Source organism: Rattus rattus, chromosome 3 (assembly GCF_011064425.1).
Source record: "Rattus rattus isolate New Zealand chromosome 3, Rrattus_CSIRO_v1, whole genome shotgun sequence".
Classification (NCBI taxonomy): Eukaryota; Metazoa; Chordata; class Mammalia; order Rodentia; family Muridae; genus Rattus; species Rattus rattus.
The window spans coordinates 91,339,343-91,366,620 of NC_046156.1; the positions used below are offsets into that span (position 1 = coordinate 91,339,343).

Below are 27,278 nucleotides of genomic sequence, written 5' to 3' on the forward strand. Positions count from 1 at the left end.
AAAGACATACATTCAGGTACTGTGTGACAATACTTTTCTTGGAGAGATACAATACATACATCTATTCATCCCAAATGGGGAGCCCGTGACAACTACAAGTACAGATAACGCCAAAGTCCAAATTGGTAAGTTTTATTTGGGTTACTTATAGGAATAAGGATGATGGACTATTTGCAGAAGCAGAAATGAGTCACGTACAGCTGCATCACCAAAACCCACCCCAGCACTGGAGACAGCTCACAAAGCTGGGAACCTGGAACACACTGCACAGCCTGCAGGCAGCTCAACAGGCTGGAGAGTGTCCTTTCCGGGTGCCTCAGTTGGTCTAAACCTAATGCAGGCAGCTCTAGTTTCTGTTTCTTCCAGATAGCTGTTGTGGTCTCAGAGTCTCTGTAGCCTTTCTCCTCTGAGAGTCTTTCTTTCATCTGAGCTTCATTTCCTCTGAGAGGGACTCTCAACTGTTATTACTTACTCAGATAGGTAGAGAGCTAATGAATCTGGTTAGTTTCAGGGACTTCCTGAGTTGTTTACCTTCTTGCTCTAGGAGTTTCCTAAGGATGGAATAGTTCAATTCTCCTGGAAAAGAACTGTTATCCAGCAGCAGGCAAAACACCAATACAAATGAGACAATAAAATATTTCTAAAAGAAGGAAGGGAGATATTACATGTTCTCGTTCTTGTTTTAATGTATTTGGAATGTTGCATGGTTTCAGATTTTTAAACTTCAGTGTTACAGAAATAAACAGCATCAAAACCAAGAATGCATAGCATACACAGACTGTTGTCAAGAAGCTCGTGTCTGAGTTTATTTTAACCCGTGCATCTGTGATCTTTCAGTTCCAGAAAGACAAACACAGGAGGCTAGAGGATGGATAACCATGACTGATGGGGAGCTTAATTATCTTGCCTCTTTTTTTTTTTTTTTCTATTCACCATGGTGATTACCACCAAAGTGAAACTCTAAACAGGCCTTTTCTACACAGAGAAAAGCATTTTCGAGGCAGACAATGCTTGTCTAACTTTATTCTCCCCCCCCTTTATTTACTATTTATGTATTTATGTATTTATTTATTTGGTGCTGGCGATTTCAGGTCCTCAAAGCATACTTCACATTTATATCCTCAACTCTACTTAATTTCTTGCAATTTAGGTGTTTGTGATCTGGTTAAAGGGAAAAAAAAGGGGGGGGGTTCGGTAAAGGGAAAAAGAAAAATTAGGCAATTAAATATTTTTCCTTCCAAAGTTAAAAGACCTTGCATTTCCTTTTCTAAACTGAATTCTTCCTTGCAGTCTGTAGCTATTCTGGTGGCTTGTTTTCTTTTTTTCTGAGAATCCAGGATAGCTTTCAGGATAAAGTTTCTTTTTGCCCATGATGCTTTGCTGTCACATTGTAATTGCCTCTGTTGAGCTGAATAATACAAATGGGTTGTTTCTATGGTATCGGCTAAGACGGATGAAAAGGTGAAATACTATATCTGCGCTGAGAGGTCACCGAGCATCCCTCCTCCCACCCCCAACCGTCAGTCAAGAGGACTAGTGATCCCTCCAATCTCAGGCTCTCCTTTATTACTTCCTGAACAAATTCACTCAGGGGGGAAAAAAAAGACTTTTGTTTATGTTGTCACCAGGCCCAGACAACCCCTGCCAACTTCATGCTGCCATGCCAGAGCTCCTGACTTTCTTACTGGAGGAAAGTTTTACTTTGAAAGGTGCGCGGAGCGTCTTGTCCTCAGTTCCTCCTGCCAGTCAGGCTTTGAACTAACAATAGGACAGGTTGAATGAAGGCTGATAAAAGCAAGTCCTGGAATCTCGAAACCGGATCTCTCCGCAGCACGCTACTCCTTTTCCGCCGTCAGTGAGCTCAGATCTCATCTTTAGTCAACTTTGGAACACTTGTGAGTGCAAACGTCCCGCTGCCGCCGGTGTGATCTTTAACCCCACATTAGCTTCTCCAACCCGCTAGCGGGTAGACTGACAATTAACTGGCTTGTTGATTAATGCCAACGAGTGGTATTTGGAAGAGACAGAGGGATAACAAAGCATCCTATAACCCGCATTCCCTGTTCCTCAATTTGATTTGTAGTTTACTTAAAATGGATAGTTGAAAATAACAGATGCTATATTTATTGGAAAGGGGAAAGGGGAAGGAAAGAAAGGTTTTACTTTCGAAGCTGTTCAAACTCTTGTAAGAACATTACACAGGTCGCTTCCCCTGAACTCTCCAACTTTGTTCCGGCAACTTCTTTAACCAGCCAGGCACCTAAACTGATAATCGACTAAGGGTGTCTTCGGTCTTGGGATTCTTTGAAATTTGCTACGAGAGAGGACAGAAGAGCTTTATTCTCAGGTTTCTGGCCTGTGCCTAGCAGGAGCATCTTCAGCAGGATATAGGGCAAGGGGTCCATGTCCAATACTTGGCTCCCGTTCATCGAGGCTACAAGCGCTCCAGTCCATTCGCGCGCGCTCCAGTTCCGGATTTGCCCTGAGCTGAGGGTTAAGAGGGAGGGGGCTCCAATGTGAGCGTGAGGATTTGAATGAGAAAGCAGGTTGTGGCGGCAGCGCAGGTCTTTACTCGGAGCTCCTCGGTGGGTTCTACTGGCTGGTGTGTGGTGGTGCCCATCTAGGGGGCCTGTCTTGGCGGAATTGGGGTTGGACTCACACCGGGACACTCGCAGATCATCCAAGCATTTGGGAGGTTGCGCTGGTGACAAAAACTCCGAGGATCCTTCATCCGCGGGATACTCAGTACTGAGCAGGTCAGTGCTTTCGAGGGGTGGGGGTGGGGGACAGAAAGAGGGACGGGAGCGTGAAGAGGAGAACTGGACTGCTGCTCCGGCGTGGCGCGAGCAGGTGGCTGGATTCTTTCCGGGCAGTCCCAGCCCGGAGCACAGGGGGCTGTGCTGTGTGCCAGCTTGCCCCGGGCGAGGAAGTGGACCGCAGTAGCTTGTGGGCTCTTGATTGGAGCGCGTGAGCTTTTGTGCCTGAGCAAGACCTAACCTCTCGCCTTCCTTGCCCTGGTTGGTGGCAGAGGTCCAGCCGCCAGGAGGGTCCGGCATCGCGGCGGGATGGTCCCACAAGAGCTCCCGGATCCTCTGGCCGCCAGGAGAGCAATTCTGCCTCCCTAGAAGCGAGTCCTCAGTTGCCCGTGCGAGTCTCACGGTTCAAAAAAAACTCAGGGCATTAGGCGCGAGAAGGATTTACTCCAACTGCCCTTTCCTGGGACAAATCAAGGGTTACCAGAGCGACGCCCAGGCTGTGAAGGCGTTCTCTGCGCCTGCGCGGGATACCATGGCAACAGTGCCGGGTCGGAGACGCCACTTGAAAAGCAAAGCTCTTTTGCATTGCTTCACTGTGGAGCCCAAGTCTTTCTCTAGACTTTTTATTTGTTTGTAGCTTGGAATCAACTTACGATCTTATTTTTCTTTTCAAGAGCTTAGCACTGAAGTGATAGCCAATTGCATGAAGTAGAAAGTATATAACTTTTCTCTTTCCTGCGTCATCATTTTGATCATGGAAGAAAAAAGATACTGAGAAACTGCTCATTGGAGCATTCAGGTTTCCTCCTTTTATCCTGTGAAAAAGAAGAGACGAATAAGATTTTATTTCCTTGTGCGTTTTTTTTTTAATTTATTCAGCTTGGGTTTCCACAGTGTGCAGACAACCCGGTAGCGCCTGTGTTCTCTGCATACAGCCGGTTTATACTTTACAAAACCTGATGCTCTCCAAATGAGCTAGTGTGTAAAATACCGGTGAAGGGAAACAAGGGCTTTCTCTGTCAGCAGAGACGTTGCTTTTTAAGATGATGGTTGCTTACTGGTGGAGTTATGATCTTGTTTAGAAAACGAATGTTTTAAGACGCGTTATTGCAGACTAGTCTTCTTAAGCTGTCTGTTGATGGCTTAAAATTGTGTCTTGAAAAAACTCCTCCCGTTTTTTAAGTTTCATCGTTTACACCCAGAGGAGCATTTGGCAAAAGTACAAATCTTCAGAGTTTCCTAGTGGGTGCTATAACTTCTTGTTACTATGTTTTCTCAGACCGCATCCCTATTTCGCAGTACGATTGAGAGCTACTTGCTATATAAATAAACTGATTAGAATTCAGATAACTGTTAATAAGTTTTAAATGGAGTTGTGTTTCTCGGGACCAAGTAGGGCTTACAATAACAAGTGAAGTAGCTTAAAGGATTCTGCATCCTGGTTTTGAACACTATGCATTCCAGAATATCAAGTGCTTAGTTGTACCAGAAACTTTAAGATGATTTCCTCTAGTGCTAACAGCAAGCTGCAGTCAATGACAGCAACACACTACTTTTCACATAGTCTGTAAATAACATCCAAGTAAAGTTTTCTCCCCCATCCTTTTTCTCGTCAGTGTCAACATCCTGCAATCTGTGTAGCTCTAATATTAAAAGCAACAACAAACCAAAAGCCTCTTTTCTCTTGAAAATTAGAAAAACTTTATTTTCATGTTCAAGTCCTTCGTGACCCTATTCAGTGGCCTGTAACTGTCCCTGATTCCCTAATTCTCCATGATGTGTGTTTCTGCTGCTTCCGGAAGGTAAACTGCAGTTTTAGCAGATCCTGGGATAATGAGATTGGGAGCGCCTGGAGGAAGGCTGGGAAGGAAACAAAGGGAGGAAAGGTTGGGAGGCAGAGACAGATTTATAGTGGCTTGTAATAAAATGTATTATCCTTGCTTCTGTGTGACATAGTTTCCACTTCATTGACTTCAAGTAAATTTATTTTGAAAATTAGTCTTTTACATAATTATAAGAGATAGAGTTATAAAAACTCTGTATGATAAAGGTGTTTTGTGTTAGGATTCCTTAACATAAAGTACTATGTACGTACGTACGTGCGTGCGTGCGTGTGTGTGTGTGTGTGTGTGTGTGTGTGTGTGTGTGTGTTGCTAGGGATTGAACCCAAAGCCCCACTTTTGCATGCTAGGAAAGCAGTTTATATCAGGCTTTGTGAAAATTCTTAAGGTGTTTTATATTTAATTTATTCATTTAGTCAACACATATTGAGAATTTATTGAGAATTTATATGTAAAGCAAGATGAATAAATTCAGTTTCTTGGCCTCAATGAATTAAGAGTCCTGGGTTGTGGAATAATTCTAATGCAGCTTCTGGTTTTTGGGGTGGCAGTACCACCTTTGGTGTCTTTTCTTTTGTCCCCTAGTACTGGAGACCAGACTCAGCTTCTCACTTATGATATGCAGGCATGCTACCACTGGCTGCACCTAAACTGACGGCTTTGGTATTCTTAAGAGAATAGTCAACTTGACCCTGATTAGATGTCTGGAGTCAAATAAATGGTTAACTTACTTGTTATTAAAAAGTGGTTGTAGGTTTTTTTTGTTTGTTTCTTTTCTTTTGCTTTTTTTTTTTTTAACTTCTGGCAATTTAGTTAAGTCTATTATGTGCACATGTGTACCTAACATTGACACAGCCCTCAAACTTGTAATCTTGGCAAGTGCAGTGCTTAGTGTGGGAGAAACCCAGAAGCCTTCAGCTCATGTTTCCCAGGGGAAGGTACGTGAGAACTTCAGCACTCCTTTGTTCTGGCTCCCTGTGTCCTGACACAGTGAACCTGCTGCTAGCTTCCTTCCAAGAAGAGTTGGGCTTCATGCTTGAAAGATTGTGACTGTTACTTCTCTGAGGAGGAAAAAAAACATGGGTGCAAAATTAAGAATGGATGAAGGGAATACACTGGAACATTTTAACTTTTAAAATAGGGTAACATTTACTGAGTCCAGACTAATGAAGTCCCTATGTCCACTATAAGAACTCTATCAAAATCTTGACCATGGTTGACAAATATTTCTTCTTGCCATTTCTAGGACAGAGGGTAGAGAGGATTCTGGCCCCCTTTTTCTCCACCACTTCACGGGTTCAATACAGATTATAAGGTCAGAGACACGCTGAGGAGCATGCCCATTTGGTTATGGCCCTTTGTCTAGTAAAACCAGACTCAGCTGTGAATTGTGGACCAAGTGGTGCAGAACTCATTACTTTGAACAATGCCTTCCCTGCCTGCAAAGTGTGTTCTCTCTTCTCCCTGGCAGGGGCTTATTCCAGGCTAACTGTGGTCACAAGGAAAATCATTTAGACACAGTTCAGCAGGCGCTTACTTGCTTGTCTTTGACACCCGTGACCAGTTTTGTTTAGGGAGAAATCCAGTATTGCTGTGATAGGGTGTGCCAAATTGGAAGGGCACTTTAGGAAGCCCATGCAGAAGTTTACACAGCTTTTTGCTATTATCATCAAAGTTTCTGTCTTCATTGCTTCAAAGTAGAGGACAGGATGGATAAAGAGGGGCAACATAAAAAAATGTTTATGCTAAAGTTAAAAATGTCCTTTCCAGCTCTGCATTTCGGATACAGCAAGTGCTTGGGTCCTGCAGGCCTTACAGAGCAAAGAAAGATGACTCTACCATATGTGTTGCACACATGAGGAAGCCAAGGATTAAAGCTACTAAGTGATTTTAAATTCCTAAAGCTAACAAATGGCAGACCGGGGATGAAAGCACGGAGCTATTGATTTCTGAGCTCGCCGTTTCGGAAATCTAGAGAAGCATACATCAAACCCTTACTCGTGGACCTGCTGTTAATAGAGTTATTTGAAGTCAGTTTAATTGCAGAAGCAAAATGGTGAAACAGTAGCCATTGAATAGGTTTTTTAATCTGACAGTGAGTAGAACTGACCATGCATATGTTCTGATAATATCTTTGGTTCCAAACACACACACACACACACACACACACACACACACACACACACACACACACACACACAGACAGACACACACACACACATACACACACACACACATAATGAAAAGACATGTTTTATTTATGTAGATGAAAAGAGTCCCTTAGCAATTGGAGATTGCTAGTCTGTAATCTAGTAGATTCTTGTCTGCTAAGAGTTCTGGAAGAAATGAACTAGGCTTATATTTTATGTCTCTTTACAACCCATTTTGATCCAAGGAGGTTACAGTTATCCCACAATGAGACTTAGAGAGGTTACTTTCTTGCCTATGTTGCACATAGGTTGAGAAGAGATTTGGAATTTGAGCCTAGGTTTGTCTACCTCAGTGTTCAGGACTGCAAGAACACATTTATGCAAAACAGAGTTGATTTTATTTTTAAGTCCCACACTTCATGCAAAGAATTGACATGTAGAAGTGTTCCTGCTCTGCAGTGAGTCAAGAAGCTTTATTCTGGAGGTTAGGAGGTTATACATTTGGGTCTGGTTCCAAAAAAATTTAAGACTTTGTTTATAAACCGTGTTGGCTATTTGTTCAGAAGTGAGCAGTGGTTAGCTTCTTTTCTCCAGAGCTCCGTACACACCAAAGCAGCCCACTTATCACTTCTGGTCTGTTGCCTTCTTGTGTTAGATCTGAGAGGACCATTCACCAGCCTAAAGTCTCTTTTCTGACAAAACAGAAATCTTGGTTTTATGTTAGACTACCTTCACCTATCTCTTTTTCTTGAAATGTATTTTGAAACTTGCTGCAGGGATGGAGTGATGAGGTTTTATTAAAATGCTTTTCAAGTTTGGAATTATAATAACCTTGGATCGTTTTTTTTTTTTTAATTTTTAATGTGGTTAAGCTAGAGTTCTGGCAGTCCTAAAGCCTCTGCTGGAGTGCTGGATAAGTGTGATCCGATTGCATGAAGCTGATTGCAGTCAGTACACTTTAAAGTGTCTTTATCCTTGAAAAACTGAGGCTCAGGAATGCTCAAGCCCTCACAGCCCACTGGGGCTGGGTTGTAGCTGGACTGGGCCTCGAACCTAAGTCCGTAGTAGAGGTAGGAGTCTAGTGTCTTTGATAGCGCAGCATACAGTCCTTCCCTCTGTTTTCCTCCGTATTGTCTGGTTCTAGTTAGTTCCCAGCCCTTCACCTCCTCCGGCATCAAGTACTCCAGACTGATCTTGAACTCAAGGTTTAGTTGTAGATCGCCTTGGACTCCTGATGCCCCTACCTTCTGAAAACTGGGATTGCACATTTCCATGCCTACCTTGAATTATTTTCTTTGACTCTTTTCTCTGTGGCCGTGTCTTCCGCAAGGAACTTAACTAACCTGTCCAGCTAGTCACCTGTCAAATTACCCTGGAAGTCTGGAAGGTCTAGTTAGGGCTGGTGTAAGTGAGTTACTGATTAACTAATGACAGACCGCGTGATTTCTTTTCACCAGTCTTTATTTCCGGTTGCTAGTCTACAAGAATCAAACATTCAAATTCAGCTTCCCACTTCCTTCTTCCCGCCTCTTGGATGTAATAAAGGGGCCCCAAGATAGAAGAACAGATCTCCACGGAGCGCAAATAAAAACCTCTGCAAAAAATCACCCTTGATGAAACGTGGAAGGGTTGTCAGGGACCAGAATCCAGGAACAGAAGCGAGTGAGTTCATTTACTGGTTATCGTGTACAATTCAGTTCTCCGGACTGTCTGCGTTGATTTGCCAACAGTTCTGTCTTAACTGTCAGTGGAATGGGAGGTACTGAAAAGAAAATATGAGATATTCTTGTAGACAATGGTAATATGTTCATATAAGGAGTTAGTATTATTAAAATAATCTGATTTTTATTTCAATTTAAAGTTGATGGTTTTGTATAATATTCGATGGTGAAAAGCGTGGGAAGATGGAAAATGTCTTTTCTTATATGCATATAAAATATACCTGGATAGACTGTAGAATAGCTTACTGAGTGACAGAGGGTAGGAGAAAGCTACTCATAGTAAACCTTTTTGTGACTTTTGAATTTTTAAAGCTTTTGACTTAAAAAAAAATCCTTGGTTTCTGCTTAGTCCTTAGTAGATTTAAGAGGCTGGGGAAGCAATTTCTTTAAAAAAAATGAAAAATTCTTATTCTTTTTGAAAATCTCATCAAAAATAATATTCAGTAATTTTGTTTGTTTTTGAGACGACGACTTTTATGTAGACCTGGCTGCCTCACTATGTGGTAGCCCAGGCAGATCTCAATTTGTGGCAATCCTTCTGCCCCAGTCTTGGGAGGATATAGATTGCAGGTACACATTACCATACTGGCCATATTTACTAATTTTTTAAAATTAGTGTACTTTAAGCTCTTGATACTGCCAAGTTTATATATGTATATATTCTTTTCTCACAAAGCCTGCCTATTGGCTGAAGTCAAACTCAGTGGACTGCAGGCAACCAATGTTTGTACAGAAAGGTTAAAAAGTGTCTCTTCTTCTTCTTCTTCTTCTTCTTCTTCTTCTTCTTCTTCTTCTTCTTCTTCTTCTTCTTCTTCTTCTTCTTCTTCTTCTTCTTCTTCTTCTTCTTCCTCCTCCTCCTCCTCCTCCTCCTCCTCCTCCTCCTCTTCCTCCTCCTCTTCTTCCTCCTCCTTTTCAATTTCTTTATCTTACCCACCATGTCTTTTCCCACATCCCTCTATTTTCCTGAGCAGTGTCTGAATGAGTGTCACAGAAAAATCTTTTCAAAAGCAAAACAAGAAAAAAAATTGTATACAAGTGTTTTATTTTGAACCACAGCTTTTCTTGATTTAAATAGCTTGTAATCTGGAAGCATTTGCTGTTTACCGAGTGAATCATTAAGACACAGTGTTAGAAGAAAGTAAGCATGAACTGTGGGCTTGCCTCTCTTGAATTTGTCAGAAGAGAGAAACGTGACATCTATTATTCAGTGTCCAAGTTTGAATCAAAGGCAGAAACCATTCTGAGAAGTCTTGGACATTCTCATGTCAGATTTGTTTCAGTATTTTTTTCCTCACAGAATTCTTGTTGCTATGCTAATTTTCATTCTCTGGGAAAGAACAGTGTTTTAATTTTGAGTAGATTGCACATTCTCATGGAAACAGGTTATATATATAAATATGTTTTTGACAGTGTCTTCCCAGTGTAGCTCAGGAAGGCCCTTGATCTCATGAGCCTCCTACCTTGGCTTCCTGAATGCTGGGCTTTCAGGCCTTACCACAATACTCAGCTCTAAAAGAAAAAATTAGGATGTTTTAGTAAAAATTTCTGTCTTGTAACTCTGTCTCTTAACCCTTTAGCTGGTTCCTTCACAGAGCAATAGCATCATTTGTTTATTTTGTATTTTTTCCAAAGATATAATTAATTCACTTACCTTTAGATTTGGTTACTTTATTTGATGTGCACTAATGTTTTACTTTTGTGTACTATATACACAGTATCTATGCCTGTGCCTGGTGCCCTCGGAGGTCAATAGAGTGTATTGATTTCCCCTGTCGTTTTAAACCAGCGTGTGGTTGCTGGGGATTGAAATTGGGTCCTCTGCAAGAACAACAAATGATTTTACCCTCTGTACCATCTCCCGAGCCCGGCATAATATATTTTTATATCCCTTTAATATCCCTTTGTGTGCAGATGGACTGGACATGCTGGAGTGCTTGTACTCCTCCTTGTACTTGAGAGGTGAAGCCAGAGGACTGTGGCTTTAATGCCACTCTGGGCTATACTGGGAGATTCTGTTTCAAGAAAAAAAAATCAAATGGTAACATAACAGACACACATTTTCTTTTTTCTTTTTTCTTTCTTTCTTTTTCTTTTTTTTTTTTTTTTTTTTTTAGTGTTGCTGAAGACTGCACCCAAGGTCTCACACACGATAGGCAAGCACTCTGCCACTGGGCTATATGCCCAGTCCCATTTTTGTGTATGACACTTTCTACATATTTTGTTCATTATCCCATATTAATTTATGTACTGCCTTCTTATTGAAAGAAGTATTCCTTAATTTGAAGCCGTTACTCAGTGTGTGTGATGTAAGGAAGGCAGAGTGTGTAGGACAGAGGACACCTGCAAAGTCAGTTTTCTCGCCCACTATGTGAGGCATAGAGCTGGGCAGCAAATGCCTTTATCCACTGAGCTATCTCAGTGGATTTTGGTCATTTTCATGTTGTCTGTCACTCTTTCTGTCTCACTGAAACCATTCTTTCCAACAAGCCCCCTAACGCTTTGATGGGCTTTGTTTTTGGAACCAGTGCGTTTACCTACGTGAGCCTGTATGAGCATGGGTTGGGAGCTATGTACTGGAGCAGTTACATACAGGAGCAATGGTTCCACCACTGAAGAAAATGACCCCCACCTCTCTCGAATCCATTAACTGTTCATAGACCCACAGTGAGGGCTGGGGCCTTATAAGCTCCTGCCCAAGCACGATGAAGTGATGTCCAGTGTGTGTAGATAGCCATGGTGGTTGTGAGTTCCTGAGGACAGAGACTGTCACGTCCAGGGGAGTGTTTCTTAGCACTCCCACCAAACTTCGACTCTCCTGGTCCTTCACTTTTCTCTGTGATTGGAAAAGTCCTTGACATTACAGTAATTACTGATGATGAAGGACTGCAATGCTGTCCCTTTGTTATTTGTTTCTGGTTATTTTGTGGGTCCTTCATTCTTTCTTCCTTTCATGCTACATTAAATATCCTTTGAGATTAAATGATTTTCTTAGTATGCTTTGGTTTTTTTTCTGCATTTGTCTAAACACTTTTCTTTTGCTTGTACAATGACCCTTATATAAAACATCTTACAGTTATAATAGGCTGTTCTAAGGGACAATCACCTAACTTTGATCTTATTTGAACTCATGTGGTCCAGCATGCCTGTGATTCTGTCATCTGAGAGGTGAGGACAGCGGGATCAGGAGGCCACGGTTATGCTGGGCTAGTTTGAGGCCAGCATTGGCTACTTGAAGCTCTATCTCAAAACACCTGACCAAAGCCAAAACCAAAACCCAAACAACAATGGCCTGAAATAAACAAATCCAACATTTACGCTCACCATCAGTTTCTGTATTTTTGGATCAGACTATATCTTTTTCATATTATACTTTTTATATTATATATTCTTTAATGAATTGTCATTGGTTATATTTTTAATAGTTGTACTTTTTAAGATTTTATTTATTTATTTATTTATTTAGTTTTTTTTTTCCCCAGAGTATCTCTATAGAATCCTGAAACTTACTGTGATACCAAGCTGGCCTCGAACTCACACAGATCTACTTGCTTCTGCCTCCTTAGTGCTGAGATTAAAGGCATGTGGTACTATGCCTGCAAAAGTAATTTTATTTAAAATTGTGTGTGTGTGTGTGTGTGTTTGTGTGTGTGTAGAGGCTAGAGGTAGACACCTAGTGTCTTCTATCACTCTCCACCTTAGTTTTTTGAGACAAGTCCTCTCCTTGAACCTATAATTCATTCACTTGTGGCTATATGGGCTCCAGGGATCCATGTGTCTCTGCTTCCTCTAAGTACTAAGGTTACAGATGCTGTGCCACCACACCCAGTGCTTTTACAATGGTCCTAGAGCTCTGAACCCAGGCTTGTTTGCTGGGTATGCCTTTAACTAACTGAACCATCTCCATGGCCCCTATTACACTATCTTGCTATCTCCTTGATGGCCAGATGTTTTCCACTTTATGGATGAACTGTAATTTAACCGTATTAATTGGTAGTTATGTTGCTTTCAGTCTTACTCAAAGGAATACAGCAAATAACAAGGTATTTGTAGTTTTGAACAAACCTAGAAATGGTTATCAGATATTTAGAAACAGTATTGCTGAGTGGATACACATTCTGGCTAGTTTTATATCAACTTGACCCAAGCCAGAGGAAGGAGCCTCAGTTGAGAAAATGCCTCCAAAAGTTCAGGCTGTAGGGCATTTTCTTAGTGATTGATGGGGGAAGGCCAAGTCCATTGTGGGTGATGCCTTCCCTTGGGCTGAGGTTACTGGGAAAGTAGGCTGTGCGTGCTATGGGAGCAAAGTAGTAAGCAGCTGCCCTCCTCTCACATTCACATCTGCTACCCACCTCCAGGTTTCTGCCATTTTTAGTTCCCATCTCGGCTTCCCTCAATGTATATGTAAGCCAAATAAATCTTTTCTCTCTAAGTTGCTTTTTATGGTTCCATCAGAGCCATAGTACCTCTAAGTGAGACAGTACATTTCTAACTTGGGTAAGGATTGGTAAACTGGCCTCCACACAGTCTGAACAAGTTTTATTGCCATGGGAAATGTGTCACATGTGATGATCTCTCCACAGCCACCCCAGTGCTGCTTCGACACTTCATGAAACTTCAGTTTTTCAATAATCTGATAGCTAAAATTGTGTAGACAAGTCTTGCTTTTCTCCTATTAACTATGGGTTGCTTGATAAATTAAAAAAAATTATATTGTAAATTTTTTTTTTCTTTTTCGCTATGTTGGAGATTTAACCCAAGGTTTTGTGCACAGCACACAAGCACTGCCCTGCTGAGCCACACCCCTATCAGCTAATTTCTTTATATATTCATTATTATATCTATTGTATTCAATAAGCATATTAATGCTAATTATGGTTTGCATGTGGTTTGTCTGTCAAACCAAAGCTGATAGTCAAAAATAAAGAAGGTTATCAAACACTCTTTTGGGGCACAAATAGAAGTGCCTCTTCCACTTATAATACTACATAGTTTGGAAGGAGAACAGACAGTTTGACTGGAGGCTTTATTTCTACAGCAAGGCATTCTTTTGCTGGAGCTGAATTCCTCATTTCATGCTGGAAGATAGTGATACAGGTTACAAGGAGAATCTAGCTCTCCCTGATGATAAGCTTCATTTACTTATCTATGAGTGGGGAGTTGGAGACAAGAAGGCAAGATGAAGTGGAGGAATCCAAGGCATCTGTCCTCTCAGTGGGGGTGGATATCCTTTTTTGATTAAACATTAGGTCCCCTATGTATGCAAGAATAAGTTGGAAATCACTGGTTTATTCATTTTATGCATCAGTGAAGGTATGTGAGGTTTATGCATACCTTCTTCACCTGATGTCATTGTTGTCTTGGAGACTTACTGCTCACACTTTCTAGCTCTTTGTGAACTTTGGATGGCTGGTTCAACTCAGCTGTTCTGACCCAAATTCCTCTCCAAGCTGACTGATTCAATATGGCTTCTCTTGGTTTCTGACTGAATTGCTCTGCTTGCCCTGAAACTAACTCTGGCAATATGTTCTGCTTCTGGCTCATTTTGTCTTCACTTCTGTTTAGCTTGTTCTGTGTACAACCTGTCTCTGTAAAACTTATACACATATACTACATATCACCATTTTTCTCCCTCAATGCTATTAAGTAGCCTCTCTTTCCTGTGCCATTCTTGTGAGAGTTATGCTGTCCTATCGCTGATTCATTCTGTCAAATCTTTCTCTGATTCATCACTTGGTCTGTTCCTCAATTAGATATAACTTTCAAACATGGGTGCTTCCTTCTACCAAGAAATTTTATCTTCATTGTTAGGGATTAAAGGTGTATACTAAGGGTGTGTCTGTATTCTAGCCAGAGGGATTAAATGTGTGTTGTTCCAGTCAGATCACACAGACCTAAAGGTTCTTTGGATGTGATCCCTTGCCAGGGCAGCCATGTTTCTGGATTAAAATTCATCTACAGTGGAAGCCAGGGGAAGACAATGAGTGTCCTGCTCTGCTATTCTTCATCTTCATCTCTTAAGACAAAGTCACTCCTAAACCTGGAACAAGGCTGATAGGGCCCCTCCTGCTTGTCCTGCTACTACCACTTGTTGGGGAAGAGGCAGGTATGGTCGTGCCTGACCTTTTACATTGGTATTGGGATCCAAACAGGTTCTTATGCTGGCAAAACACATACTCTTACCCACCGAACCCATCTACAGCCCTCAAATGATTGGTTTAGAGACAATTAGTGTGAATCAAGGAATCTTTGGATGGTCAGTACAGGATTTGTGTGTTATTAGGGACTTTAGCATATGTGATTGAATATGCTAATATTGGGCTAAAGTTCAAGACTAATGTCTACTGATAATTCAAAATCTAATTACTAGTGACCTTTGCTTTGTTTTGCTGTGGAGACTTAAGAACTAAGTCACTTTGTGTACCCTCTTTTAAAATCAGATCCATGCCTGATATGAGGGGGATGGACTGATAATCTAGGAATTTCCCCAGTGACCCTGCAGGACTAACAGGGCTCTCTTTCACATATTTTCTCTCTTCCTCCCCACCTATCCTTGCCCCCTTTTATTCAGTTAGAGCTTACGAGTGAAATGTTTGAAGTTATATATTTTAGAATTAAATCCCAGCACTGTTGTTTTAACCTTAGATGATTTAAAATATTTCTGTGTTTCAGTTTTTCTAACTGTAAGACATGCATAATAGATATGTCTGACTCTGGGATAGTTGTAAAGACTAAATAAACAATATTTGTAAAATATTTTCTATGATACTGTTACACATAGAAGTAATTTTATAATACTAGGTAAAACAGATTATTTTCTTAAGTTCAATGAATCAGTAAAAAATTAATAAAAACTCAGACAAAAGCTAAAAGGAGTCAATTAAATACTGAAGTTGACTTTTGTATTGAAGATAGTTGCCAAACAGGGCCAAAGAGATTGTACCGCAGGTAAAGGTACCTGCCACCAAGACCAGCAACATCATTCATTCTGGGAAGCTCACATGGTGGGCCTGCAAGTTGTCACACATAAATAAACAAATACATAGCAAATATTTAAAAATAATGCCTTCCAAATGAATTCAGCAAATTATTTCAACTTTAGTTGTCATGGCTGCAGGAGACAAAAAGATGAGATTAGAAACATAAGAAAGGCCCCTCTAGTTATAAAATGGTAACTTCAAAAAACTGTTCTTGTTTTAGAAAAGGAAATTAGAGTGCTCTGGAAAACAAACCCACAAACAAAACCCACTTATTTTCTTTCAAAATTTATAAGCGTATAAGGAAATCATCATTAAATGCTTTGTTGCTACAAGATGGAGGTCCACCAAAATTCCAGCATGAATTCAGGAGAGCCTCATGGAGTCTCATAACTCTCCGGTGACTCATTGACAATTAGTGGCTGTGGAGGGAGGGGAAATAATTTCCTTTACTGCTCTGCCACTTGCCCTTGTCAATTTGCTCCAGTAAATGCCCCTCACACCATGACACTCATGTTTATGCAAGCAACCCTATTTAACTCAATGGAGCACACATGCTCTCTCTCTCTCTCTCTCTCTGTCTCTGTCTCTCACACACACACACACACACACACACACACACACACACACACACACACACGTGCATCCATGGTTGGGAGAGGAAGGGAAGGAGGGATGGAGAAGAACTTGTTGGGAAGAAGACAGGGTGTAGTGGGAATAGAAGGGAAGATAAGAGGGGAATGGAGTGAGTATGATTAAAATACATTATCCATGAATGAAGTTGCAAAAAGAGTAACACCCCACCCGGGAAAGGGAATAACACTCGAAATGTATATAAGAAATACTCAAGTTAATAAAAAAAACAAACAAACAAAAAAAAAAAACAAAAAAACCCTCACAAACAAAGTTTCTTGGTAGATATGGAGCCATATACTCATAGTTTGATCACTCTGGAGCTGAAGGGAATATGCAATAAGTTTGAGAGAGCTGTGGACTACAAGTTGAGTGCTGGGCCAGTCAGGGCTGCTATGTGATACCTGGGACTGAGAATTTGGGATCGTAAGGTAGCTCTGCTATAAGTGTACATCACACTAATTACACGGTCAGAAAAATACCTAGATGAATTTTTGTTTGTATGAAGTGCCTCTGGTATTGCAGAAGGTAAGTTTTTCCTCTTTTTTGATGATTCTTTTACCTCTAACTATAGAGAATTCTTATCCTGAAGTTAGAAGACAAGGTACTTCTCCTAGACCCCCAGTTCCACTGCTGAGCTGAGGACAAGAGACAAGAAAGACCAACCGTGCTGACTAGAATAAGAGCACAATAAAACTCGGAATGAGAGTAATGTAAGTCAGTGGGTTTAACAACAGAGAGATCCAAGTGGAACAGGGAATTGGCCACTGAATCTGGAGAAAATTTTAATTAACATTTGAGAATAAGAAGATTGAAAAACCGTATTTAAAGAGAAAAAGAGATAGTGAGTGAGATTCCTGAAGTAATGAAACCTAATCAGACTAAGTAAAGAAAAAATAGACAAGACGTAATTACACTGCAGAACTTAAAAGGCGAAGGGGATTTTATGCAGAATGAGGGAGATGGGGCAGTCTATTTGCAAAGGCTTGGGAAATTATCCTGAGACATACCAATGGCATTGATTCGAAAGGCAGGAAAACACCGACTGAGCTTGCACGCAGAAATAATCTGTCAGCTTAAGATCATGTTCCCATTCAGAATATTCTTAAAAACAAGGACCAAATACAGGCCTTGCAGGCTTACAGAAATCTAGAGTGTGTTCCACAGATCATCATGAGGGGAGGTTCACATCAAGCAGATGGAAATGATGCCCAAGACAAGTACTCAGAAATGACAGAGAACAGAGGAAGAGAGGAGTGTAGGACCACTGGTGCAACTGGAGAGAATCTTAAGTGATTTCAGTCTCAAAAGGACTTTCATTGGTCAGCCTCAGACTTCCTAGGTGTGTAAAGTCATATATGTACAGATAGCAAGAAAGTGGAAGTGGGTCTATGTAGGGGAACAATGAAGGCTAATGGAACGGGGAGGGGAGAGAGGAGGAATGGAAGGGTAGTCGGGTATAGTGGACAAATTCAACGTGCATTACACACTTGCATGAAAATGGCCTTATGTAACCCCATAAGAGAGACAGAAGAAACATATTATGGAAAGTCAGGATAAAGGGAAAGAATGGAGATTGAAGAAGGGGAGAAAGCAACACAGCAGCTTCAGTAAGAAATAGTGGTGTAGGCTTGAAGAGCAGACGCGATCAGTATGTTCTATTAGAGATATTGGTTATTTAGACTTGGAAAATTGCATGTTAAACTTCACCAAAGAATAGATGGCTTCCTGGCTAGTGCGGGTTAGATGAAGTGAGAAACGTAATCAAGAGAAGATGGTAATATGGAATAGAAAGGTTACAGGCCAATCTTCCTTAGGAACACACATGTAAAAATCATTATCAAGCATCATGTGAACAGTGCAAATTCACTAAGGCATAATAAAATGATACACTCTGACTGGATTGGAAATTGAAGCTAGGAAATTCACATTAACGGATTAATAGAAATATTCGAGGATCATATTATTAGAGGCAGTGACATATAGTGTTTAATATCAGATTGTGCAACATCTTAAAGAAATCAGAATAGACCGTGCTTAATATTGTAAGGGCTATTTATAAATAACTTGCAGTGGAAATTGAAGCACTTTCTAGCATGATTACCATTCTATGAAATACTGTATTACATAATTAATGCAGTCTTGTATCTTAGGTTTTTGCACATAACATTATTTTATGAACATTTTTCTATAAACTTCCAAGTTCTTTGCAAACATAATTGATAATGTCCACTTGGCAATTGGGTAACACTTCAGTATATTTAAATGTTCTTATTTTTCTGTGTCATAAAACTTGTTGTAGTAGATATTGACAATGCTCCAATATTTGTAAAGCATTACTTGAGCATGCATAAAATAATATGGGATAAGTCATTTCACAATGACAACAGTAGTCAGAAAAGCCCCCAAACTGTGGACATCAGAATTCTGTGATCTGTGGTATTGTTTGAACTAGTTATACCACAGTTATTAATTAGTAGTTATTTTTATTGTTTCTGCCTGTACTCTACTTTTGAAAAAAATAAAGATGTTTTCTTTTTAAAAAAAGATTTATTTATTATACATAAGTACACTGTAGCTGTCTTCAGACACACCAGAAAAGGGCATCAGATCTCATTATAGATGATTATAAGCCACCAGGTGTTTGCTGGGATTTGAACTCAGGGCCTCTGGACGGGCAGTCAGTGCTCTTAACCACTGAGCCACCTCTCCAGCCCAGGAATTTTCAAACTTAAAAAAAAAGTTACAGTGATCTGGGATGTAACTCAGTGTGGATTGCTTGCCTGGGATGCACAAGGCCCAGGGTTCACTCACTACTGTGAGAAAATATATTTGTCTATTCCTCTTGACTATGAATATGAATTATTGAAACAAAAGCTATTGACTGCTTCGAGCTATACTTCCTATATTTATTTATCTATGTGTGTACACGTGTGTGTGCACATATGTGTGTATGTGTGTATAGATGAGATCAGAGGAAAGCTTCGTGAAGTTGGTTTTCTCCTTGTGTCTTCACGTGGCTTGAGGACTGTGCTACCAGGTGTGCATGGTAAAAGCACCTTCCACTACAGGGCTATCTTTCTAGCCAACTTGTTCTCTTTTAAACCAGTTCTTTCATTTGTAGCAACCTCATGCCCTAGGAGGGTAAGGTGTATCATTGCTCAGCTAGGTACCTTAAGCCCATGATTGCTTTAAAGAAAGCACAGCAGAAACATGGGACTTAGTAATGCCTTAAGAAAATGAACTAAGTGTCCTTTTACTTATTTCCCTTTGTTTACCTAGCTGGGAGGGGAGGGGCTGTGGAATTAAGCTATTTGCAGAGCTTTTGAACAATCTATTTGGTGGTGCTTGGAAACCAGAGAGAAGTGAAGGAGTGGATTTCCAATTGGGAAGGACACCTGCTGGGTGGCTTGGGCACCAGCAGCAGACCTGTACCCTACCCACTCCCACACCTCTGCGTTATCCTGATTACCTTAAAATTAAATCAGAAATGGAAGAGGGGCAAGCTTCTTTTAAATCTTAGCTTTTCACTGGATTTCATTTGAATCCTCAGATTTTTGGCACTACCTGGGCGCAGCAGTCCTCAAGCATCAAGGGTCAGGCTGTGGAGTGCTGGACGGAGTTTAAAGACTCCTTCTCAGGCCTTCCTATTGGATGCTTGTTGCTCTGTGAACATTACTGTCAGAGACTATTAACTTTGCCTTTTATCTCCCAGCAAGGCTTGATGAGAAGTGCAGTCGGCACCTTCCCATCAGAATTCTGTGGGCTTTCAAGGTTATTTAAATTTATAATTAGAGATGAATGGCTTGAGAGACTAGGGAGGATTTGCCTAATGTTGAGTGAAGGGCTCCAGAGAGCATCTTATTTATGGCTAGGCCCACTGGGTCTCCCCTCCCTCCCTGCCTCTGTCCCTTCCTCCCTCTCTCCCTCCCTCTCTCCCTCCCTTTCTCCCTTCCTTCCTTCTTCCTATCTTTTCTCCCTCCCTCCTTCTTTGCATTCCCCCCCCTTATATTCAGAACAAGCTTGTGGAGACACCAGACCTATAGGGGCAGGACCTGGTCACACTTGCACTCTCACCCTGGCCTTTTGTCTTCGGAGGTGGGATTCTTTATGTGACTGTCCACGAACTAGCTAGTTACTTCTTTCCACAAGGAGAGCAGGTGCAGGCACTGCATTTTAATTACTGCCTAGAGCCTTGTGTCCTGTTGTTAGCAATTTGAAGGCATGAGCCAGTAAAATAATTTTTTTACAATGAGGCCTGGCTAGTAAACTTGCCTTTGTAGACCACACTCACTCAGATTTCATTTTGAAACAGCATTTCGTCATCTGATCTGGAAAGAGCTCACACTTTGCTTGTCTCCATTCCATATGTTCTAGAGACTCTTTGTCTAGAGGCATAAATATGCATTTAAACAATAAGTAGCATTGTATACAGCCATTTCCCTCCCTTTCTTCTTGGTCTACAGTGACACAGGGTGACATGGGGACAACAGGAGTTGTATTGGAAGGGTCTGTGTCTTGTGGGTCATCAGTAAGGAGACCCTAAGCTCTTTCTACAAGTGTCAGCGAGAAATAACACTGGGTGTCCTGGGATGGGGTGGGGGCTCAGGATCAGAAAATGTAGGTTTATACTTCACTGGTTCTCATTATTTTGGAACTCAGGCTCAAAAAAAAATGTGTGACTCACAGGGATATTGGGAGGACCATTAAAAAATAAACAATTGATACAAAGGGAGGGATATTGTAGAAATCATGGGGATGGTCGGCAAATAATGTAGAGGGATGGATGGAAAGTGTTTTTATGGGAGAGTGATGCCAGAAGCCAATGGCTTTGGTCGTGGGAATTACAGGAGCGAAGGGGGAAGAGATGCTAGTCAGAGTGGAGGAGGTAAGTCCATCCACTTGAGAAAATAGATTTTGGCACAGTGGTTAAGAGCTCTAGTTACTGTTCTAGAGAAGCTGGCTTGAGTCCCAGTCCCCACATGGCAGCTCACAACCATCCATAATTTTAGTTCCAGGGGATCCGACACTCTCTTCTGGCCTCCACTCTCGTTAGACAAACACTTGCTGCACATATCTACATTCATGCAGGTAAAACACTCTTACACATAAAATAAATAAATCTTAAAAATATAAAAATACATTTTATTTCATTACTATCATCATTATTAACTATCATCATCACTATCATCACCACCACCACCACCACCACCACCATCATCATCCTCGTGTGTCTTGGTGGGTACTTGACTGCCATGGCCAGCTCGTGGGTTCTTGGGATTGAACTTAGGTATACTAAGTGCTGTTTTCCTCCCAGACCCAAGTTCCTGGAATAACAACTCTGATACTCAATTTATATGTACAAATACAAAAGCATAAGATTTGGCTATTCCCTAATAGGATCATAATTTACTGTCCCATTTATTCTAATTTAAGTTCTGCCACGAGGCAAGTCCCTGTGTGTCCTCCTTTTTGTTCCTGGGGCCCAGTTCTATTCCTGTGCCTGGCTCTATGCTAGAATCCTCTCTGCCCATTGGATGTCCCACCTTCTATTTCCTGCCTCAACTAAAGCCAGTCAGCTCTTTTTTTTTTTTTTTTTAATATTTATTTAAATTATATTTCAAATGTTATTCCTTTCCGGTTTCAGGCCAATGTCCCCAACCCTCCCCCCTCCCTTTCTCTGTGGTGTTCCCCTCCCATCCTCCCCCCATTACCGCTCTCCCCCCAAAAATCCCATCACTGGGAGCTCAGTCTTGGCAGGACCCAGGGCTTCCCCTTCCACTGGTGCTCTTACTAGGCTATTCATTGCTACCTATGCGGTTGGAGCCCAGGGTCAGTCCATGTATAGTCTTTGGGTAGTGGCTTAGTCCCTGGAAGTTCATACTGGTTCTGTTGTTCATATGGGGTCTCAAACCTCTTCAAGCTCTTTCAGTCCTTTCTAAGATTCCTTCAATGCCAATCAGCTTTAATTGACAGATGTTGCATCCGTACAGTCCACGAGAGATTTTTCGCTACTCTTAGGTCATCAGATTTAGCACAGGTACATTATGTGTTGAGCTATCTTTTCTACCCATAATTTTTAAAATCATGTCTACTGTTCCTCACTCCACAATCCTCTTTTATAAGCTTGTGAGCTATGGTTCTTTGCCTAAATAAGCTATTTATGTGCCTGGAACATGTTTGTACTGTTTCATAAAATGTGTTAAAACAGCATTGTGGATTTGCCAGACATTTAAAGATAGTTAAAAAACTTCTAAAGTGAAAGATAAGGCATTTGGTTTTGCTTTGCTTAAGTATACCTACAAATAGCATAGGGACACATTTCAGTAAGGCATGGATGGAGCACATTTGTGTTGTTGCTGTGTTTCCCAAGCTCAAATAAAAATACTCTTATATTTGAACCCAAAGAGATCCAGTTGAGTCACAGTTGAGACCAGGCAGAGTTCATGACTACCAGATGGGCTCTCCACATTGTTCTATGCTGACATATTTCATTAGTTAGGTCTCTGGATGCAAATAGAAGAAAACTCACTTCCATTAAACAAACTTAAGCAAACCAGCAAGCAGATACAAAGCTCATTTAACACAAGGGTTCAGGGGTCGATTAGCTTCAGGCGTGCTCGATGTCAACATGGTCGTAGGTTTCTCCAGGTGTGAGATTCATACTCCAGCCTACTTTCTCCTTGTATTCAAAGGTAGTGACTCCAAGTCCTAGACCTTGAGGCTCATGTTTATACAACTTCAACTCTAACAGGAAACGGACTTTTTTGTTTTTATTTTTGTTTTTGTTTTTGATCTTATACATATATTAGACCTACCTGATTCAGAGGTCTAAAACAGTCCACATAGCACCTAAACCAAACCCAAAGCATCTATATCTCTTATATAAAGTGGGAGAAATTTCTCAGAGGGAAACACGGGTAGTAAGGAATGTCTACTTGCCTGCAACTTCTCAGACAGGCTGAATTATGTAGATAAGGTGTGGAAGGTTGTTCTCTTTTATTTATAGAATTTGAAATGTTTGACAAGTGCTTGTTATTCCACATACTTTTTTTTCTTAGCTAAAAGTGCCAAACTTTGCATTTCATACATGTATTTGTTATTGGTGTTAGGCTGTTTTCTGACTCTCTTTACATTCGATAGTTTTGGTCATGAAAATAGAAATAAAAATGGCAAAAATAAAGAAATATATTTAGGTATGGAGCCACACTCTAGGTGTGTAATCCTAGCTCTTGGAAGGCAGAGATAAGTGGATTGTGAATGTGCTAGTTTTGGTAATGTGACATGCCCTGTAATCGCTGGGAAAGAGCTTCAGTGAGGGATTTGCCTAGATCAAGCTAGATGGATCTAGATTATGTCTACATATGTGGGTATGGCTGTCGGGGACTTTTCTTGATGGCTTTAATTAATATCAGAGGCCCAGCCTGAAATTGGGCATCGATCACCAGTATCTCTGGTTGTAGACCCTCAACTATTTAAAAATAATAGAAAAAAACTAAGTGAGCACTCAGCATTCATTTCTCTGCTTTTGTTGTGTGGATGTCATGTGACCAGCAGTTTCAAGTTCCTTTCCTCTTGAATTCCCCAAAATACTGGGCTCTAACTTGGAGCCGTGGCCTAAAATAAGCCCTCTCCCCTCTAAGTTGCTTTTGGTCAGGGTTTTTCTCACAGCAAGAGAAATAAAGCTAAGGTAGTGAGTTTGAAGTCAGCCTGGACTCTGGGGTGCATCTGTCTCATAAAAATTCAAAGCAAAACAAAAGCAACCCCCAAATCCCATATTAACCTTGCTTTGAAGCAGAACTGTCTTTAATAACTGCTGGTTGTTTCTGATGCTCTCTTGAGTTGTAATTTTGTGAATCACTATAAGGTTCAGAAGTTACACATTCTGATGAGATGTCCCTTTGGGTAAATGTATTTGCTGCCAAGCTTGATGACTGGAGTTCCAGTACCCACATTGTGGAAGGAAGGAGAGAACAATGTATGTATGTATGTATGTATGTATGCAATAATAACAAAATTAATCATCATGGGGACATAGAGAGATGGCTCAGTGGTTAAGAATACTGGCTGCTCTTCCAGAGGACCTGGATTTGATTCCTAGCATTCCCACGGCAACACACAACCATCTATAACTCCGCTTTCAGGGGATCCAATATTCTCTTTTGTCCTCTGAAGACACCAGACACACATGTAGTACACAGGCATACATGCAGACACAATTCTCATACACGTAAAATGGATTTACATAGTCTATGATATGCAAATGTGCTTATACAGAGTTCTAGGGAGAATATGGACATTACATAGGCTCCTTAGGATGTGGACTATTTCGTAAGATCTAAAGTAAGATGAAAAATAAGCCACTCATTTTAAAAGCATCTTGACTTTGGTAGGTACAACCCAAGTTAATTTCATTGTGTTCATACAAATAGGGCCATAGAGCATTCAGAAGAGTTCTGGGCTGCTGAAGGTGGGTTTCAGCCATTTCGAATAGCTAACAGTGTTACCTTGCAGGTTACACATGTTCTCTGTGTCTTGATTTCTTTTTGGTTGCATAAGAAGTTTGACTTAGATGGTGTTCGACATCCCTTTCAGTTGCCTTCCTTTAGTAAGTAATAGCCCTGCCTGTTGTAAGTCTAGCTGGAGCTAACGTGTGTGTGTGTGTGTGTGTGTGTGTGTGTGTGTGTGTGTGTGTGTGTACACGCATGTGCACATGTACACACATTTGCCTATGCTTACACAACCTCAAGAGTTCCTCAGGTGTGTCTCCCTTGTTTTTCTGAACCAGGGTCTCTTACTGACCTGAAACTCATTAGGCTAGCTGGCCAGTGTATCCCAGTATCCTCCTGTCTCTGCCTCCTCAGCCCTGTGGTTACAAGTGTCCTGCCACCAAACCTGATTTGCATTTTTTTTTAATGTGGGTTCTGGGGATTGAACTCAGGACCTCATGTTTGGACAGCAAGTACTTTACAGGATTCACTGCCTGTTCATTTATTCTCATACTGACAATCCAATTGAGTCATTATAACAGAATAGCCACTGACAAGGTGGCTTACAAATCATAGAAACTCATTTCTTACAGTTTACAGTTCTGGAGGCTAGGGATTCCAGGATCAAGTTAGATTTGCTGTCTTGTGAGTCTTCCAGCCCCAGACTACAGACTTCTTGCTGTATCATCACATGGTGTATACAGGAGGTTACCTCTTATATAAAAGGCATGAATACTAGGGAGGGTGCAAGGGGATTGTACTCTCCACCCCCATTGATACAGGACATCCCTAGATACCAAATTCTCAGCACAAAGGAGACATATTGTCCTGGATGGTCAAGCAGTGGAGGCTGCAAAGACAAAGACAGACAGCAAGCAGGGGCAGCAATAATCGCAGCAGCAGCAAGAAGGAAAGCAGATTTTTTTTCACGAGTGGATTTTAAGGAGGAAAAAGGGGAAGTTGGTGCTAGGGTGATTTGGTAAGTCCTGATTGGACATATTATCCAAATAAAAATTTTTGATTGTTGGACCTTGGGTGTTTTGTTTCAGGGTTGAGTCAGTGGCCCAATAAAGGAATGTAAAGCCAGCCTTGGGGTCTAGTTTTAGGAATGTAATCTAATGTTTCTTTTGTAAGGAGAAGGGTAAAAGGCGAAACCTATTGGTAGCCTGTTTGCCATGCTTGGGCCTGCTAGAGCCCTTCAGAGGGTAGAACTCCAATGCTTGCCCTCCTGAAATCACCATCAAAGATTTCTACAGATGAACTTGGGGAATGTAGATGTTGAGGTCACAGCACATGTCTGAGACTGGAATACTTCAACCAGGACTCCATCGCAATTTGTGGCTAAATTCTCTGTGCTGAAGACAGAGGGAATCTAGTAAAAGGTGTTTGTTTGTTTGTTTGTTTGTTTATTTATTTTGTGGCTGATCTTGGTTGTTACTTTGACATACCTGGGAACCTCAACCAAGGAACTGCCTTCATCAGACTGGCCTATGCACATGCCTGTGGCATTTTCTTGATTGTTGATTGATGTAGGGCCTAGCCTGTGTAGGTAGGTAGTGTCACCCATAGGCCCTGAGTTTTTTAATAAGGCTCTCTAGCTGAGCAGAAGCAAGCCAGTAAGGAATATTCTTCTGTGGTCTCTGCTTAAGTTCCTGTCTCCCGATTTGTGCATTGGTTTCTCTCCATGACTATAGAGTGTAAGCTCAAATAAAATAAAACCTTTCTTCCACAAGTTGTTTTTGGCCAGTGTTTAATCACAGCAAAAAAGAAGCAGGCTAGAGCATTTCAAATTTTATGTTGAAAGATTTAGAATCAGTTTCAGCTGATTTTATTGTTAGAACGGAGTCACTGAATTAGTCAGTATATTAGCTGTAATCATTGTGAATTTGTAGGACATATCCCATATACATAGGCCCACATAGGCCCACAGTTTTTTTGTTTGTTTGTTTGTTTGTTTTAATTTATTATTTTGCACAGGATTTCATTATGTACCCCTAGGCTGACCTCGAACACAGTATCCTCCAGACACAACATTCAAGTGCTGAGATTACAGGCAGGGAATCTCTTGCCTGGCTACAGGACTTGTTTGAAACCTTCACATTGTGTAACTGCCTTGTCCCTTATGGCCTATGGAGGTTAGAAATTTGCGTTTGGAATCTGAAGATAGGATTGAAGGTTGCGTTTCTGCCTTTTCCTGGCAGCATAAACAAATCAGTCTAATAGCGTCTTCTCTTCTTTGGTGTGGTAGAAGGAGATAACAGTACCTGTCTCAGAAGATTAATAGGCAGTGGATGAGAAGGCTGCGTGAGGACCTGCTTTGCTCACTATAAACATCTTAGGGTTTCCTTACTCTTTTACAACCTTCTTCCTTGAATCAGCAATGAGCATAGGGTGCAAAATCTGATAATAACAAATAAAACCGCAAAATTGAATTAGCAAGGGAAAATAAGCATGAATATAGATAGGGTCTTTTTCTTTTTCTTTTAATTCGCTTTACATCCCCATCACTGCCCCTCCTCCTCCCAGTGCCCGCTTCACACAAGCTCCCTCCCACCCCTCTTTCTTTCTTCCCCGAGAGGGTGGAACCCCTGCCCCTCCCCCACCGCTCCGTATCTCCCCCACTCTGGCACATCAAGTCTCTTCAGAGCTAGGCAAATCCTCTCCCCCTGAGGCCAGACAAGGCAGCCCTTCCTGTTAGTGAAACGAAATCCACA

At 41.1% G+C, this 27,278-nt stretch overlaps 1 protein-coding gene across 1 annotated transcript in view; it reads left to right on the forward strand.

The window, feature by feature from the left end:
* Nucleotides 1–2,669: 2,669 nt before the first annotated feature.
* Plch1 (phospholipase C eta 1) overlaps nt 2,670–27,278 on the forward strand; it is a 195,689-nt gene continuing 171,080 nt past the window's right edge. The window contains exon 1 of the mRNA XM_032898305.1: nt 2,670–2,756. The gene's annotated coding sequence lies outside the window, so the exon portion shown is untranslated. The remainder of the gene's footprint in view (nt 2,757–27,278) is intronic.